The following is a 14444-nucleotide window of genomic DNA, read 5'->3' on the forward strand; positions in this document are numbered from 1 at the left end:
ATAAGGTACATTGACATCTACATAAACGATGACAATTCAGCAGCACATCAACCAGTCAGAAATCATCAAACAAATCATTGACAAATATAGCTGGAAATACATTGGACATTGTGTTACTGTGTGCTGTCCTGACCTCCAGACATATAGAGAAAGAGTTGGGGGGGGGGGGCATGCCATCAGTATCATGAGGGATTCCGGAAGCATGTCCCTTGGCAAGGTCATCAGTGGGGTATTGCTGACTGCCAGAAGCACATTGTTGGAATCAGTGATGACGACAGGACTGCTAAGCGGCCTTTTTCGCAAGAAGACACTGGGGTCCGCAGATGGCTGAAAGCAACACATTGGGGGAGGGGGGCAGAAAGAAGTTAAACCAGACACATGAAATTCACAAATGAAAGTATTATGTAAGACCCACCTCGAGGACATGGTACAGTGCCTCCCTTGCCGACTTGAGTTTACTTGGAGGGGCGTTTGGGGAAGGGAACATTTTTGGGAGTGCCTCCATAAAGGCAATGGCCAGTGCAGCTGCAAACAAAGTGGTAAGAGTTAATCTGCAATATTTATGATGTCCCTGAAACTATGGATACATAAGAGCACTGAGTAAGCTGAAAGTCAATGTAATGGGTCACTTGTACAAATGACAAATGTAGTGGTGTTAGATAGTGACAGTGACAACCACCAGTTTGCTGAGATTCAAGGAAAAGGGCATGCTCTGTGAAGTAGCATATCGGCTATGCCGCGATAATGACCACCTCACTGTACATTATCCCTCGTTTTCAATATTGCTGAAGAATTACTAAAGCAGGCAGAGGTTAAATTATGTTAACTTACCTTTAGCTTTTGAAGTCGAAAGGAACAGTGTTTACTTCAGCTCCTGTACTGGCTTCAGTTCACATCACTGGCATTCAGCTCACGCGATGTTTGAGATGTGTTGGGTGCGTTCTAGTGAATTCGATCCTGCCACCAAGTTTGAGGAAAACTTGTTGTTTAAGACAACACTTCTGACTGAGCATCTTGTGTTCAGTGGTAATCCACAAGTATTGCAAGTAAAGCTCCGTAAAAAATTAAGAGACCACTTCAAAATGATTAGTTTTTCTGGTTTTACTATTTATTGGTATGTGTTAGAGTAAAATTAACATTTAGTACATTTCTGTAAACTACTGACAACATTTTGTACCAAATTTCAAATAAGAATATTGTCATTTAGAGCATTTATTTGCAGAAAAATGACAACTGGTCAAAATAACAGAAAAGTTGCAGTGTTTCCAGATCTCGAATAATGCAAAGAAAACAAGCTCATATTCATTTTTAAACAACACAATATGAATGTTTTAACTTAGGAAGAGTTCAGAAATCAATATTTGGTGGAATAACCTTGATTTACACTCTGTCTTGGCATGCTCTCCACCAGTCTTTCATATTTCGGTTGGGTGACTTTATGCCACTCCTGGCGCAAAAATTCAAGAAGCTCTGCTTTTTTTGATGGCTTGTGATCATCCATCCTCCTCTTGATCACATTCCAAAGGTTTTTAAAGGGATTCAGGTCTGGGAATTGGGCTGGCCATGACAGGGTCCTGATCTGGTGGTTCTTCATCCACACCTTCACTGACCTGGCTGTGTGGCATGGAGCATTGTCCTGCTGAAAAAAGACACTCCTCAGAGTTGGGGGACATTGTCAGAGCAAGGTTATAAATAAGTCCAATTTTGCTTAAAACAAGACCAACTAGATTTTTCATCTTATTATAAGAATAATAACCCTAGGTTAGAAAAGCAGTTTTTGCAGAGAAGAAAGGTTGGGATTAAGAAATCCCTGAGAAGCCACGCCAAACATGGATGGTGGCTGACAGACCTAGACAAGCTTTCAGAACTCAGTGTGAACAGATGTTTCAAGCCCACAGCATTTGGGGCCCACAAAGGCTGCTCAAATTCACCATTTCTCAGACGCAAGTCAAGATGGATATGGCGTTGTGTCGTATATCCTGTCAAAGAATGACCAGGGTGAGAAACACGTATCCTTTTTGATGGGAAAGTCTAGAGTTGCTCCACTCAAACAGATCACGATCCCGAGATTGGAGTTGACAGCAGCAATGATTGCAGCCAAGAAGGATCGGATTGTGAGAGAAGAACTTGAAGTTCCCCTGATGGACTCGGCCTTCTGGACAGATAGTACAATAGTGCTAAAGTACATTGAAAACGATGCCCTTCGTTTCAAAACGTTTGTGGCAAATCGTGTCTCTTTCATTAGAGAGGCTACAACACTGTCTCAGGGGAAGTATGTCAACACCTCTCAAAACCCAGCAGATCAGGCTTCACAAGGTTTGAAGATCAAGAGCTTCATGGAAGGTGAGAGCTGGTTTCAGGGGCCTAGTTTCCTGCCGAATCAGAGCGAGTGGCCAAAACAACCTGAACAGTGTACTTACCTGACAGATGATGACGTTGAGGTGAAGACATCTGCTGTAGTGTCATGCAGGAATCCGGACGAGTGCACAGATCCATTGGACCAGCTTGTTGAGTATTACTCCAGTTGGCACAAGTTGAAAAAGGCTACAGCTTGGATTTTGCACTTGAAAAAGACGTTGCAACACCTGAGCGAGAAAAGAAAAGAGTTGGAACAGAACATGGCAGCAGGCAGAGAATAATCCAGAAAAGCGCAAATCCATGGTTGATCAGCAGATGGTGACATGTAAAAAAAACCTGGAAAAAAGAACACTTAACGTGGAAGATCTATCCAGAGCTGAAATAGAACTGATCAAATTCAGTCAGAGACAAACCTATGCTGAAGAGATATAGGCCTTGCACCCAGGAGGCCCAGAGTGCAATCTCTGCAGAAGACTGCATGCAAAGACAGGAGAGCAGAAAATGGCGGACCTGCCGCAAGACCGTCTGCTTCCTGACAAACCACCCATCACCAACACGGGTGTGGATTATTTCGGACCTACGTATTGAGGTCAAAAGAGGACGTGCCAAGGTGAAGCACTCTGGATTGCTCTTCACATGCTTAGAAGTAGCCCATTCCCTTGACACTGATTTGTGTATTACAGTTTTTCTCGATTGCTTACACACATTTTTTGAAAGCATGCCTCGTTTTCTCAAAACTCTAAACACAAATCCCTAAACCACTTACACAAAATGCAAAACCCTTTATATCTCCTGCAAAATGCAAAACAGTCTTATGTCACCTCAAAAGGGTATTTTGTTTTCAAATGACAAACACAGACCATTATATGAGTAGACATTCTAAGCATCGATTGAACACTGATGTGCTCAATGGAAAACACTACTATGAAATGGGAAAACACCAGTATGAAGGCCTTATCAGGAGCATTATGCCTTTTCATGTCCAGTGTTACTGTACGCTTTCTCCTGTTGTAAAATATTGTAACTGTATAATGTTTTTAGACAAATATAAAACAACACACAAATATACAATAACAACTAAAATATTTCTTTATTTTTTCCAAAAGTGCTGTAGCCCATACATCACAACAAACACAACTGAATGTGTAAATGATTTGCACAGAACAAACAATAGGATATAGGCCAGTACAGTCAATAAAAAAAGAAAGAAAAATGTAAAATAAAAAAGGACAAAAAACTACTGCATCCTGTTCTAGCTCAAGACAATATTGACAATGTTGTATCAGAAATAGACCAACACAGTGTTGTGAAACACTTGAAAATAACATTGGATTGGATTACAATACAGTACAGTAATGTGTCAGTGCTGATAGGACGCAATCAGTTGTGGAAATTTATATGACTTACTTGCACATAGTCATAGCATAATTGTTTCACTCTGTCGGAGTTTCTGACAAAAGGCACCCTGTACACCTGCTTCATTCTCAAGGTGTTCCGCCTTAGAACACAGTCCACTGTGGTTAGGCTCACTGTATTGATGTTTAGGAATATGTCTTGGTCATCAATGGTTGCACTTTGTATTTGTTTACGTAATTTTACAAATACAGTACAATGGAAAATACTCTACAGTTTTTCTCGATTGCTAACACACATTTTTTGAAAGCATGCCTTGTTTCCTCAAAACTCTAAACACAAATCCCAAAACCACTCACACAAAATGCAAAACCCTTTATATATCCTGCAAAAGGCAACTTTGCTTTCAAAACAGTGTTATGTCACCTCAAAAGGGTACTTTGTTTTCTAATGACAAACACAGCCCATTATATGAGTAGACATTCTAAGCATCGATTGAACACTGATGTGCTCAATGGAAAACACTACTATGAAATGGGAAAACACCAGTATGAAGGCCTTATCAGGAGCATTATGCCTTTTCATGTCCAGTGTTACTGTACGCTTTCTCCTGTTGTAAAATATTGTAACTGTATAATGTTTTTAGACAAATATAAAACAACACACAAATATACAATAACAACTAAAATATTTCTTTATTTTTTCCAAAAGTGCTGTAGCCCATACATCACAACAAACACAACTGAATGTGTAAATGATTTGCACAGAACAAACAATAGGATATAGGCCAGTACAGTCAATAAAAAAAGAAAGAAAAATGTAAAATAAAAAAGGACAAAAAACTACTGCATCCTGTTCTAGCTCAAGACAATATTGACAATGTTGTATCAGAAATAGACCAACACAGTGTTGTGAAACACTTGAAAATAACATTGGATTGGATTACAATACAGTACAGTAATGTGTCAGTGCTGATAGGACGCAATCAGTTGTGGAAATTTATATGACTTACTTGCACATAGTCATAGCATAATTGTTTCACTCTGTCGGAGTTTCTGACAAAAGGCACCCTGTACACCTGCTTCATTCTCAAGGTGTTCCGCCTTAGAACACAGTCCACTGTGGTTAGGCTCACTGTATTGATGTTTAGGAATATGTCTTGGTCATCAATGGTTGCACTTTGTATTTGTTTACGTAATTTTACAAATACAGTACAATGGAAAATACTCTACAGTTTTTCTCGATTGCTAACACACATTTTTTGAAAGCATGCCTTGTTTCCTCAAAACTCTAAACACAAATCCCAAAACCACTCACACAAAATGCAAAACCCTTTATATATCCTGCAAAAGGCAACTTTGCTTTCAAAACAGTGTTATGTCACCTCAAAAGGGTACTTTGTTTTCTAATGACAAACACAGCCCATTATATGAGTAGACATTCTAAGCATCGATTGAACACTGATGTGCTCAATGGAAAACACTACTATGAAATGGGAAAACACCAGTATGAAGGCCTTATCAGGAACATTATGTTACTATACGCTTACTCCTGTAGTAAAATATAACTGTATAATGTTTTTACACAAATATAAAACAACACACAAATATACAGTAACAACTAAAATATTTCTTTATTTTTTCCAAAAGTGCTGTAGCCTATACATCACAGTGTCAGGGAAAAGACCCTCAACAGTTAGTTAGCAGGTTAAAAACACTACCCAGCATGTAAGTGAACTGGACGGTTTTCGAACGGGCCCCGACGGAGACAGACACCTTAAGTCTGTCTGACGTGCCATGCTGAAAACAAGTCCTTTTATTCAAACAATGTTTACACAGTATGACAGTCAAGACGCTGGATGCACTTAGGATACCTTCAGCTCAGCTGAATTCTACTTCTGCTTAGCAACGAGTCATTTCACAACCCGCTCTCTCCTTCTTATCTTATGTAAACATATACGTGAGGTTTCTGGGTTAACATTCTTGACTGCTAATTGTCTTCCAAAGTCCAATCTACATGGAGAAGCAGGGCACACAGCATTTTGGAACAAACCTTAAAACAAAAGACATTCATGATAAAATATACTAATACTTTCTTTAACATTTCCCTCCTGTTTATCATGAAAATAACACTAGTATAAACATCATTAAACTAAAACATCATCATCTTGATGGTTCAAGACAGCAGTAGACAGTGAGACAGCAGTACACCCTATACAGATGTTCGTACAAGACTAGACATGAGAACTTTGACACATGTAGAAATACACATCATAAAAATACAAAAAAGTATAAAAATTGCTACAATGGGGAGCAGAATTTTAAACAAAATGTACCACCATGTACCAGATGCAAACCAAGCAAACACATTTCACCACGGAACATTAACCACTTTGTATTGTAATAAAGCATCACTAACAACCTTCATTTGCTGTAAGGCTTCAGTCACAGAGACACTATGAATATAATCCAATATCCAAATACAACAGATATCAGTCACAAAACTCCCCCACTAGCAGCAGTGAGTCTAACACTAATCTATTTTTCAGCACCATCAGCCGAATCTGCGAGACCTCATCATTAAGGCCGTCCATGCTGACTAAGGTGGCATTAACAAACAATTCTAACCTATAATTAAGGGTTGCCATTCTTAACATGACTTTTCCTACTCCTAGGGCCTGAAACAGAAACAAAATAACCTTGGAGCTGGTGGTCCAAATCTTTTTAGTCATCAGGCAGTCAGTCCCCCATACGCTGTCATGCTTCTCAACAGCAAATCTCTTCTTACGAGATAACTCTGCCTGCGAGATAGCACTAACAACACAAAAATGGTCCATGACCTGGGCGGGGGCGCATACGCCACCCCAGTGTGGAGGGAGGTGACTGTACAATTTACTACCACACACCCACAATACCTCTCTCAACGTCGGAGTACCCCTGCCAGAGGGGCAATACCCTGGATTCCATTCCCAACATAAGGAAATGTTCCTAATGGACAGGGTACGACGTTGGCTGAGGAAGCAGTATTTGATGACAGTATAGCAGTATCGATGACAATTTCATTACACTGTTTCCGTCTCAGAGAGCCTACTCTCGTTGTTCCTCTAATAGAAAAACACATTAGGAATATGGAATGGACTGCCACTTAAGGTGACAGCTAGGTTGTGGCATGTTTTTTAGTTCTGCTAGTGGGTGGGTATTGTTACACACATCCTGCACCTGGGTACTGTTTGCATCATAAGATGGCTTACTGTAGCCCCAGTTGTCTGGGGCACACTTCTCTCCAACACAGATCGTTGCTTGGAATGAGAGTAGCCTTGATTTAAGTCTAGGGTGAAAGTAGGATGTTGGCATTAAGGTACATACATAGCAATTAGTCCTATCAAGTCTGCTCGCTTGCAAAGATGCATATCTATACCATGAATTAGTAGAATACAGGTGAGTAACATTCCCCAGGACCTCATGTTCCCCATATGAAATCCACCTCTTATGGATTCTCTCATTTACACTTGTGGAGGACCAGAGACCCATTATTACTCCTGAAGTAACCACTAATAGCAGCAGCTTAGACATTGTTATAACGGAGTGATATGATGTATACAGAAAAACAATAAACACAAATAAACAAGAAAAACAAAAAACAAGAACAAAAAAAACAGATACACCTCTACTATGTTGAGCAGCATCTCTAACCCTCAGGGCGCTCCCTGGAAGTTAGGTGACGTTCAAACGACCAAGATTTATACACTTAGCCCCCTGCTGGCGCCACAAAACGCTACTCAACGCTAGTGGTGGATCCTGGTAATGTTCTGAATGTTCTGAATGTTCTGAATGTTGCAGGGTGACAGGTGAATCCAGGTGGAGCGTTCAGCGATCTTGACGGCCGTTGGGGTGGCAAGTAATACTTGGTATGGCCCCTCCCACCTGTCGTCAGACCAGCTCTTTCTTTTGATGACTTTGATGAACACCCAGTTTCCCACCTTCACCTGGCCTTGTACCTGTGGAGACACAGAAAAAACTCGAACAGTATTGGGTTCTTTACATTCCCTAGTTTGTAGTGTAATTTGTGGCACACCAAAAGTTGGTCTTATTCTTTTGCACAGTGCTTTTGCTACTGTGAGGAAATCTGGGGTTGAGCTGGGAAATACCTCTATCCATTTGGAAGACACATCAATTATAACCAAACAATATTCCAGCCCTTTGGTTTTGCTAAATTGGATATAATCCATGTGTATTACCTGGAAAGGATAGTCAGGCTTGGGGAACTCGCCCCTCTTTGGCCTGAGGTTTCCCTGTGAGTTATGCCGAATGCATATTTCACATTGCTGACAAATTTTTTAATAAAATAAAATGTAATTAATTTTTTTTTTTATTATTACTATTATTATTTATTTTTTAATAGGTTATATGTTGTACAGTGTTTATGTACTAGTCTTTATATCCCTCCTGTTGAGGCATGGATATTCCCATGACTCAAAAAATTGCTGCCCATTTGTATAGAGCTCGCAACAGGATGGGTTTTCTATCTGGACTTACATATACCTCATCTTTCAGAGTCGCCCAGTTTTATCCAAATTTCCTTTTCACTTTTGGGTGCTTGTTGTTGTATGTTAACTACACCATCATCCTCTGTTCCCTGTGTTAGATACAGGCCAGCTGCCTGCTTGTCTGTTTTATATGCTAGGTAATAAAAGCATTAAGACTGCATGGGATACTTTAACGACGAGTTCATGAACCAGCACAATTTCTGCTGACGCGTGAACGGCCGATGCATCCGCGAGCACTGCTTGTACACATGATGGTGTAGCACGAGCTACCGGGTCGAGTTGGGTCGAATAAAATGCGATGGGTCTCATTTTGCTCCCCCATACTCGAAGCAAAACAGACGTCATGAATCTATGTCTGGAGTCAACCATGAGCACGAAAGGTTTCGCATAATTTGGGAGAGCCAGTACTGTCGAGCTGGCTATTTTTTCTTTTGTCGCTTGAAAAGATTCTGAACCCTCTTTAGTCCACGTAACCTTATCGTGGGGTGCCATTGGTTGAGAGAAAATCATATCATGCATAGGTCTTACTAATTCTGCATAATTGGGTACCCACTGACGACAGTAATTACACAGTCCTAAAAAGGACATCATTTGTTTAGCTTTCTTTCTTTCCGTATTCACTGTGCGCCCGCTACCCGACAATGTGTGTCCAAGATATCTAACTTCTGTTTTCCACAGCTGCAACTATTCAACTCTCAGCATTTAGCCAATACTACCAACAATTATACCCTCCATCTGCATTAATAACTTGGGGTCCCATGACCTGTGTTTAAGCCACGGGCTTGAATCAAATTGCTTGTCCGCTCAGTCAATTTTTAATTATGCAGTATCAAATAGTTTGCTTCTGACGACTACAATTCAACTATCTCCTTTAACGGCGTAGTTGGTTCCATATCTACCAAAAGCATTTCTGAATTTAAATAATATTACACTAATATGTGTAGTCTGATTATTCTTTTCACCTCCTCTCCTTCTAATTACGACCGTGCGTGTGTGCGTGTGTGTGTGAGAACGTGCGTGTGTGAGATTGAGTCCTCTGTTCCCCCTAAGCTAACAGCCCCCACCCGTGTGCTTCTCTGTCCGTCTGAACAGTCACTCACACTGGTCTGTTTAAAAAGTCGAAGTTGCTGTTTAGCGATCTTACGTCTTAAAAAACAATCTACAATAATTCCGGGCTATGTTAGTCACTCAGTACTTTGGCACATACAATAGCTCACAACACATCACAATCTCGTATTTCCACTTTTCTCTTGTTATGCCCTCTGACGGCGCACTACTAAGGTAACGAGAGAAAGTTTAATCTGATCTTTTTCGTGTTATGCGCGTCGCGCTCTCAGCAATTTTAAATGCTCTCTCTTCACAGATGTTACACAAAATACCTTCAAGTAAACTATGCCAACAACTGGTCACTTGCTTATTTTAGTTTTAAATATCAATTTAAAACGGTAGGTTCCGATCAATATTCTTGCTTCAATGACTGAATGCCCACATCAACGCAACCGTGTTCGTCATTTCATCTATCAAGTTCAAACCCTGAATAAAAATATACGGACATTTGCGATTACACTACAGGACAGTCAAGCACGGCAAACCTATTATCAAACCTTCAAATCAAACACCAGATCTCTAATAACTAAATAAAACAGAAGTTCTTCACTTCAACGAGCTCATAGGCTCCCGGACAACGGTCAGCTGGAACTACGAGTTTAAATCCCTTTGACGGCAATTAAAAAACGAAACGCTATGATCAAAATTACCCTTGCAACGCAACTCAACCCAACCCATTGCAATTATTACAGTTTACTCGGATATCGAATCAAACCGCCTCGCTCTGATAAGCAAATTCCTGCACCGGCACAATGGCTCGGTCAGCTAATATTGCGACTTTTGAAATCGTCTTTCACCCTGTAAAAATTCAACACTGGAAGTACGTGCGCTGGACCTCAAGTAATTTATCCAACGTTTGTTCACAGCCTACACGTTATGTATGGTTTTCCGAAAAGGTAATATTACTAATAATAGATACCTTAAACAATACAATTCAACAAGGAACCTGCAACACTGGAATTATTTCCATTCATTACTATAATATCTATATATTTATAGCACTCTGTGATTATTCTGAATCCCACTCCTTTATTCTTCATTATAGATGCTACACTGCATTTCGTTGTCTTTACATAATTTCTAGTAACTCCCCCTTCACGCACTTAAGACTAAAAAGTGCGTGCAAATGAACAAAGCAGATAAAATGTATAGAGTTTTCACGTGGCCACAGTAAAAAGCTCTATAGTTTATCAAGCCTGCAGTTTTCCCCTCTTTCTCCACAAGAATAACACTTATCCTCACTTTCTTTTAATCTTCTTCTTAACTTTCCATTGACTTTCTCATTCTCACTTTCCACGTACCTTCTCATTCTTACTTTCTTAAAACCATCTTGCCTTCTTACTTTCTTCAAACCATCTCATTCTTACTTTCTTAAAACCATCTTGCCTTCTTACTTTCTTCAAACCATCTCATATTCATTAATTATGGTGAGTTTTTTTTTGAATTAAGCAAAATACTTCTCTTGAGTCTATGAAAAACATCCGGATATTTTCCAAAGTTTTAATTTTGCTTAATTACCTTACTCCAATCACACACTCATTCACACACAGATGTACATCATTTACGTAGGCCTAGAACTAGCGCTTTTTTAAGAGACCTCGAACCTCTTTTTTTTTTAGTCCGTTCGTTCAGTAACTTATGCTACTTACTTCATATCATGCTGTGTGTTCAACCTTGCTTCAGATCCCCGTCAGACCAAACCTCCCGGAGGCAGACCCCTTTCTGCCGGCCCACGCAGAATTCACTAAGTGGGACTTTCTGCCGATGGTTTCTCTCGGCAGGACGTGCACTTGTCTTCGGCTTCCTGAAGTCTGCTCCCAGGCGGTCGGTGTTGTTGGGCTCCGGCTTCGAAAGGACCAAGAAATGTCAGGGAAAAGACCCTCAACAGTTAGTTAGCAGGTTAAAAACACTACCCAGCATGTAAGTGAACTGGACGGTTTTCGAACGGGCCCCGACGGAGACAGACACCTTAAGTCTGTCTGACGTGCCATGCTGAAAACAAGTCCTTTTATTCAAACAATGTTTACACAGTATGACAGTCAAGACGCTGGATGCACTTAGGATACCTTCAGCTCAGCTGAATTCTACTTCTGCTTAGCAACGAGTCATTTCACAACCCACTCTCTCCTTCTTATCTTATGTAAACATATACGTGAGGTTTCTGGGTTAACATTCTTGACTCTGCTAATTGTCTTCCAAAGTCCAATCTACATGGAGAAGCAGGGCACACAGCATTTTGGAACAAACCTTAAAACAAAAGACATTCATGATAAAATATACTAATACTTTCTTTAACACACAGCAAACACAAATGAATGTGTAAATGATTTGCACAGAACAAACAATAGGATATAGGCCAGTACAGTCAACAAAAAAAAGAAAGAAAAATGTAAAATAAAAAAGGACAAAAAACTACTGCATCCTGTTCTAGCTCAAGACAATATTGACAATGTGCTATCAGAAATAGACCTACACAGTGTTGTGAATGTTGTTGCATTTTGTGTGAGTGGTTTAGGGATTTGTGTTTAGAGTTTTGAGAAAACGAGGCATGCTTCATGTGTGTATCGAGTGTCATGTGTAATCGAGAAAAACTGTAACATTGGATTGGATTACAATACAGTACGGTAATGTGTCAGTGCTGATAGGACGCAATCAGTTGTGAAAATGTATATGACTTACTTGCACATAGTCATAGCATAACTGTTTGACTGTCGGAGTTTCTGACAAAAGGCACCCTGTACAGCTGCTTTATTCTCAAGGTGTTCCGCCTGTAAGAGAAAATTAAGTTTAGTATGAGTTCATCAACAAGCAGTTCTCAGCATACATACTAATTCCACGTTTCTCACTGAGGCCTGGTGGTAATGGAGCTGTGGAATTTGACAGGGCCCGCACGGGCCAGCAGTGACAGTGGCCGTAACTTAGAACTTTCTAGGGCAGAAAGATCACCACGGGACATGTACGAGATAAGATTAATAGCTGAGCTGTGAGACTGAGGCCCTATTGTCAAAGAACTTAGTTAGTTACAGCTCCCCAGGGGATCCATGATTAAGCAACATTGTTGCGCCTGAGGGGTTAAAAGACTCGACTGTGTATGATGATGTCAGAATGCATTCTCCAGTCGTGGGTGACAGAGCTCTTTGTGAACTCACCTAAGACTGTATTTGTACATCTCTTAAAACTCAGTAAACTCAACTCAAACTTATTGCTCTGTGTGGCGGCCTCTTCACTTGATTCTCTGTAAACAACACGTAGATTTAGTTTAAACTTAACACGCCTTAGAACACAGTCCACTGTGGCTAGGCTCACTGTATTGATGTTTAGGAATATGTCTTGGTCATCAATGGTTGCAATGGTTGCATTGTATTTGTTTACGTAATTTTACAGATACAGTACAATGGAAAATACAAGAATACCATGCTCCTGATAAGGCATTCAAACTAGTGTTTTCCTGTCATAGTAGTGTTTCTTACCTATTCCCTCTTCTGAATGTCCAGAGAATGGATGCAACTGAGAAGCGGCTTATATTTGGTTGAACCCTCTGGCCAGCCTCCTGCATGGTCAAATCATGGTTGACCATATGGTTGACCACAGTGGCCCGAATCTCATCAGAGATAATGGCTCTCCTTCTTGCTCTTTCTCTTCATCCTCTTCCTCCTCCTCCTCCTCCTCCTCCTCCTCCTCTTACTCTCACTCCTCTGCCTTTCTGATCACCTCTCACTTCAATGTTGCCATCAATTGTTCTCCAAACCAGGAGCTAACCTGTGGCCATCATATTGCTAAAGCTTTGATTTCAAATTGCACAACAGCCTTTGAAATGGAAGTTTTGCCAATTGAATAGCAGTGTGTTCTGTCTGAACACAAGGAGGTTTTGGCATTGATGAAGTGTGCAAAGTAGAGAGGATGGTGTTTAGTGTTTTGAAGAAAGTGTGGTTAACAATTGAAATTTGTGTCTAAAGCAGATAATTGTGTGTTGTGTTTTGAAGAAAGTGCGGTTACAGTTTTTCTCAATTGCTAACACACATTTTTTGAAAGCATGCCTCGTTTCCTCAAAACTCTAAACACAAATCCCAAAACCACTCACACAAAATGCAAAACCCTTTATATATCCTGCAAAAGGCAACTTTGCTTTCAAAACAGTGTTATGTCACCTCAAAAGGGTACTTTGTTTTCTAATGACAAACACAGCCCATTATATGAGTAGACATTCTAAGCATCGATTGAACACTGATGTGCTCAATGGAAAACACTACAATGAAATGGGAAAACACCAGTATGAAGGCCTTATCAGGAACATTATGTTACTATACGCTTACTCCTGTAGTAAAATATAACTGTATAATGTTTTTACGCAAATATAAAACAACACACAAATATACAGTAACAACTAAAATATTTCTTTATTTTTTCCAAAAGTGCTGTAGCCTATACATCACAGCAAACACAAATGAATGTGTAAATGATTTGCACAGAACAAACAATAGGATAAAGGCCAGTACAGTCAGCAAAAAAAAGAAAGAAAAATGTAAAATAAAAAAGGACAAAAAACTACTGCATCCTGTTCTAGCTCAAGACAATATTGACAATGTGCTATCAGAAATAGACCTACACAGTGTTGTGAATGTTGTTGCATTTTGTGTGAGTGGTTTAGGGATTTGTGTTTAGAGTTTTGAGAAAACGAGGCATGCTTCATGTGTGTAAGCAATCGAGAAAAACTAACATTGGATTGGATTGCAATACAGTACAGTAAATGTGTCAGTGCTGATAGGACGCAATCAGTTGTGGAAATGTATATGACTTGCACATAGTCATAGCATAACTGTTTGACTGTCGGAGTTTCTGACAAAAGGCACCCTGTACACCTGCTTTATTCTCAAGGTGTTCCGCCTTAGAACACAGTCCACTGTGTGAAAAGACTCCCTGGAACCTGGGCTTTTTTCTGTTAATTTATTTATAAATGTCTGGTGAATCTGCTGGACTCAATCGAACTTCACCTGCTGGCTAAGGGGGCGGAGACTATAAATAGTCTGCTCCCCTGGCAGTTCACCTTTTTCCACTCCCTGCCAGTACTCCACCGTATCCT

Source organism: Clupea harengus, chromosome 20, assembly GCF_900700415.2.
Source record: "Clupea harengus chromosome 20, Ch_v2.0.2, whole genome shotgun sequence".
Taxonomy (NCBI): domain Eukaryota; kingdom Metazoa; phylum Chordata; class Actinopteri; order Clupeiformes; family Clupeidae; genus Clupea; species Clupea harengus.